The sequence below is a fragment of the Populus trichocarpa genome, chromosome 11 (genome assembly GCF_000002775.5).
Source record: "Populus trichocarpa isolate Nisqually-1 chromosome 11, P.trichocarpa_v4.1, whole genome shotgun sequence".
Taxonomy (NCBI): Eukaryota; Viridiplantae; Streptophyta; class Magnoliopsida; order Malpighiales; family Salicaceae; genus Populus; species Populus trichocarpa.
In genome coordinates this window covers 9,122,902-9,128,838 of record NC_037295.2, presented here as the reverse complement: position 1 = coordinate 9,128,838, position 5,937 = coordinate 9,122,902, and positions in this window count along the sequence as shown.

Here is a 5,937-nt window from a genome sequence, read left to right as displayed (position 1 = left end):
CAGCAACTCTATTTTGCGTTGGAGTATCTGTACATGAAATTTGGTGAATGGTTCCATCTAAGGCTAGTAACTTATAAAATTTACTAGAGGTGTATTCCCCACCCAAATCACACCTAAAAACATTTGATAAAAGTAGAATGTTGAGTTTTAACAAGAGCTCGAAAGGCTTTATAGATATTAAAGAATTCAAAATGATGTTTCATTAAATAAACCCTATAGTAACAAGTATGATTATTAATTAAAAAAAACATAATATCAAGACCCTCTTTTTATGACAATAGAAGAAGGTCCCTATACATTAGAGTGAATCAAATCAAATGGGGAAGAAGAAATAAAAATACTTTGATTAAAAGGTAAAGTGAAAAATTTCACCAGTTTACATCCACTACAATCAGAAGTATCATAAGTTTTTAAATTCCTAAAGCTCTTATGGATGCTAAAAATCTCAAACGAGAAGACGAAACATGACCTAAATGAGAATGCTATAAATAAAACCTAGAAAAGGAAAGACTCAAACGAAAAGGAGACAAATCAACACTAGCAGTAGCAGTAGCAGTAGCAGTAGCAATCGTAGCAGCTGCAACAACTGGCACTTTTAACTCATCCAAAATATATAGTCCCTTCTCCATACAGCTTGTCCTAATCAGCTTCTGAGATTGCAGATCTTGTACACAACAAAAGGAAGAAGAAGAAAATGATTAAATAATTACCAGAATCACATAATTGACCAACAAAAGCAAGATTCAATTTGAGTTTTGGAATAAGATAAACATTAGGGAGAGACAAGTGAGGTGTGACAATAGAACCAACACCTGCTAAGGGCATGAGAGTGTCATCGGCAGTCATAATAGAAATAGAGGGCGTAGGGGACACAAAAGTAAAAGATAAAGAACCTAAAGACATGATGTGAAGCACCAAAATCCAAGACCCATTCAGAATGTGACATCCTGAGGAACTATAAGGCAACAGACCTACGAAAGAAGAAGCGGACATTACTTGTGGTTGTAAGGAGAGTAACTTCAAAAATTCCTCAGCCAAAGTATTGGGATCAATGATAGAACCTAATGAAACTACTACTGTAGTTTTATGGTATGGTGGTTTATACCCTAAGGTGGTCTATGAGCATTAGATTGTAACTGGTTGTTAGGCTTCCAAACTTGATTATATTATCTCAACTTGGGACACTAAGTCTTCTAATAACCTTTTTGCTTACATAAACTGCACTCGTCGAAGGCAACTCTTGTGTAAGGCTTATTCTGATTATTAGAGAATGACTTAGATGGTACTGCTACAAAGGATTAGAAGCATAAAACATTTCCTTTTTAAAATAAGATTGAAGATATATTTCTTCAGCCAATAACTCACTAACAACAGAGTCAACAAAGTCAATAAAGGGTAGTGGAGAATGATGAAAAATTGAACCTCTAAGTCCTTCAAAATCATTGCGAAGTTTTGTTAAAAACTGTATCAATCGTTGCTGCTCTCTATGAGCAATATAGGCACCACATGCCTTTAATTCTGCTGATTTTGTAAAAGTCAATTAATCTCAAAGATCTGTCATAGTAGAATAAAACTCATGAATACTCATATTTTTCTAGTGAAGAGCTCGTATGTCTTTCTCTAATTGATACTGTTTTGTAAAATTTGATTGTATGAATAACCTTTGCAGATGATCCCAGACTTCCTTTAATATCTCATACTTCGCCAACTACATACCTATGGAATGCTCAACACAATTATTAATTCAAGTAATAATCTTTGCATTGTTTGCTTCTTAGACATCTATCAAAGCAGCATAACCCTCATCTGTATTCTTAGGTATCACATAAGCTCTACTAACACTAACATATCCCCACATCTTTTTACCATTAAGGACATTTGTCATTACATGACTCTTATACGAATAATTATTTACATCAAACCTCACACTCACAGACTAAAGCAAATCAACTCTTTCAGTAGTTATAATCAACAAACAAAGAAAGCTAGAATGCAAGAGAAAAGAAAAAATGAAATACCAAATTGCAAAAACTGAGTAAATATCTTCTCGAAGTTATATAATCACTCCAAAAAAATTACATAAATAGAATGCAAATACCAGATTGCAAAAACTGAACAAATATCACTCAAATACCAGTTGGATCCGTAAAAACTGTGTTTGAGATTAAACCTCGTTTCATGAAACCATGCTCTGATACCATGTTAAACAATTCAAAATAAACAAAGAGAAATACAAAAATAAAAGAGGAGAATGCTGGGGTTTCATTGATATTGCATGATCACTTTATTCTGAAGAAAATTATGTTAACCTAAAATAAAAATATTATTCTACCCTTAATAAATAAAACAAAATAAATTACATTTCTTAAGAAAATCTATCCTAATTGATGATATTCATAACTAAATTATCATTAATTAAGTCAACAAACCTTAAATTCAACTTAAATGATTATTTCATTTCAACTAAACCAAACACAAATTCATAGCAATGTAGTATATTTATCTTATTTATAGAATTAGATAAAAAGGTTGCGACAATGATAGCAAGAATGAATTTTAAAGAGAAAATGTTCAATGATGCTTGGAGACTATAATAAGTTTAATTTGTTTGGTGTTTTAAGGGCATAAAAACAAGTGTTTTGGTGGGTTTTAAGAGAGATAGGGGTTGGGGATGTTATTTTTGGAAAGAGAGGGTTGTTGCATCTGTTTGTGTTCTTTGATCCAATGAGGGATTTAAATGCCACGATATATCGCACTTTAAAAGTGTATTATGTTAATTGTCACTGTTATGACGCACAACAACTATCTTGTAATGCTTAGAAATAAGAACAATTAAATATATCGTGTTTTTAAAGCATAATAAAGTAAAAGTGTATTGAAGATTTAATTTTAAAAAATCAATATAATAAGAAGCAATGAGAACGGGAGGAATACGATAAAATGGGAATTAGCAGATTGTTGTACCATGGTTTGTTTGTATCCAAATCAGAGTAATGTCTCCCCAGGACACCCAATGACCAAAAACAATCTGTCAATGCTAGCTAGATCAAGGAAAGAGAAGCAAACTAAAGGCAAGGGCGTGTTCTCGCAATTCCATGCTCGATCACTTGCCGGTTAAAAAGAAGCCAACATTAAATATAATCCCTCCACAGCTAAGGCTTAAAATAATAATAATAATAGAAGTAATTAAAATAAACAAAACCCACTTTGCAGTTCGGGTTTCCACCCCCCCTAAATTATTGTTTAATTACGATGGAAAAAACTATATAATATGGCATGACCCGCTAATACCCACTATAATATGAGAGGAAAAAGGTTTCAAGGGAGAAGTGGGAAGATGGGAAAAGGAAAAGTGGCCTTTTGTTGAGTATTTCTATGCAGAGAGAGAGAGTGACAGGGTCTGTGACACGCTCGAGAGAATAGGAAGCAGGGGCACGTGTCATGGTCCAAGCTAGAAAGAGAAGAGTGTAGTGTAATGCATCAATGCAGATGGCTGATTTCTCGGTCACCAGACCACAGCACGTGTCATGGTCTTTGTGAAGGAGGGAGTTAGTACCTAGATCGGCAAAAACCCATCATTTCTCCCTTCTCGTGTCTTGCATGCTATGTTACTAGCATTCTACTATTTCTTTCTACTCTTGCTTGGGTCCCCTTTTTTAATTTAATTTTATGATTATTAAAATAACAATTAGAAAAAAAAATTAGTGATTTAGATTTTATAGTAAAAAAATATATTTATTCAGTCAAGATTATATCTTCTTATTTGTACATTTCTTCAGTTATTTAACATAGCCACGATTTTTTTTTATCAATGGTATGAGTTTTTCAATCCAAACAATTAAAACAAAAATTCAAATAAACTTATATTATTTAAATTTAAGAAGTAACAAATTATTTCAACCTAGAAAAAAAACAAATATCTTGTTAATTTAATATGATTGTATGAAAATAAAAAAAAATTAATAATTTGATTTCATATAAAATTATTAAAAACAATTGTTAATATTTCTAAGAAAACATTTGATTTTAATCTAAAAACTATGCTCGGAATATTTTTAAAATATTTTTTAATAATCTTATTTGAAAGAGTTATAAAAACAAATTAAAAACAAAAAACAATGTGAAAAGTGCTAATACATGTTGATCCAAAAGGATGGGCAAACATAAAGAAAAAAGTCTAGCGTGTGCGAGTCAAGAAAACTAGATTTGCAAGCTTGATTTTTATTAAAAGGATGGTTGATATAGTGAAATGCTCTCTATAGTTTTTTATTATTTTAAACAAATGATGAACATGTTATCTTTCTAGGCAAACAAATAATATATATATATATATATATATATATATATATATATATAAAAATCCAGACTCCTGGATATTTTAATTTAAAAAAACATGTCTAATATTTTATCTATTTTCATCTAAAAACACATAAAATACTCTATGAACCATAATAACTCTATTTGTAAGGCCAAGCGCACAAAAATAGGTCTAAAAACTTGTTATAATTTACTTTTCTAAAAAGATTAAATTTTGGAACTAACTCCATGTAACTCTTCTCTCCCAAAGAAACTCATTGTCATCAAGATTAATTTTTTGGTGGCCGACTAAAATTTATATGTCATTTCTTTTTTCTAATAACTTTCTCTCTTATCTCTTAGGATTCATGGATTAAAACATGATTAAATAAAAGTTTAGGATTGAATTATAAAAACATAAAAATATAGGGACCAAATTAGTAAAAATAAAAACTTTAAGCACCAAATTTGTTAAAATTATTATTCCATTGTAGTGATGTCAACAATGCATTTAGCATATGAGAACAATGAGTTCATCATACAAAATAGCAAAATATTTTAGTATTTCTTATAATTATAATGATACATAATTGTAAAAAATAGTTCAACTTGATAAATTTAAAATTTAGAGATTGATCCATGCCAAATTGTTAGTTGAATTTACCATGATTTTGACTAGGTAAAACCCATTGGATCCGGCAAGATTTTTAATACTCTAGTTGATTCGCTCAAACTCGATTTGAACTTGAATGAGTTAATTGTAAACCAAGTGTTTCTCTCCTTTACATACCTAAGAACATAAACTAAATTCTATTATCTAAAAGTGAATGAACTTGTATTTTTTAATTATAGATTATGATAATAAATTTGAACTTTTAAGTCTTTAAATTATTATTTTTTTGTAAGATCAATTAAAAATGATGTTGAGGTTAAAAGTTGTGTTGAGATATGCTAAATTACACATGTTATTGAGCTCTCAGATTGATTTGGTGATACACAAGTTGACCTGGTAATCTAGATCTTTTTTTAATGTAAATCTCGGGTCAAGTATGAAAAATATGGTATAATGATTGTTTACTTTTCTACTTAAAGGCATTTGTTTTGGATAAAATATATTTATCATCAATTTTTAAAATTTAATTAATTTGTGCAAAAAATTTTAACTTGTCAAATTTTGTAAAGTGTTCTATAAAGAGTAGTATACTGTAATATTATCCAGCAATTTTTGTTCCATCATCACTGCCATCATTTTTGTTTCACTACAACAACTATTGCTTGTTTACTCACCACCACCACCTTTGTTATTGCCAATACACAACCTGAACAACCACTAACAACACAATATTATTACCATAATCACCATTGTTATTATATTATTAATATAGCACATCATTATTATTTTATTGTCATTATAGAATTAGAATTTTCTCAATATGTATCTTATGACATTGAAAATATTTTCTATCTATAAAATATTTTACACAAAATAAACACCTTTTTTTTATTTCTTTTTCAATTTCAAATAATTTCTTTGTAAGAAAAAACATTTTTTTATTCTCTATCTTGGATCACATCTCTTTTTCATGGTTTCTTTTTATTTTCTCATTTGTATGAATATTATTAATCTTTGTTTCATTTTCT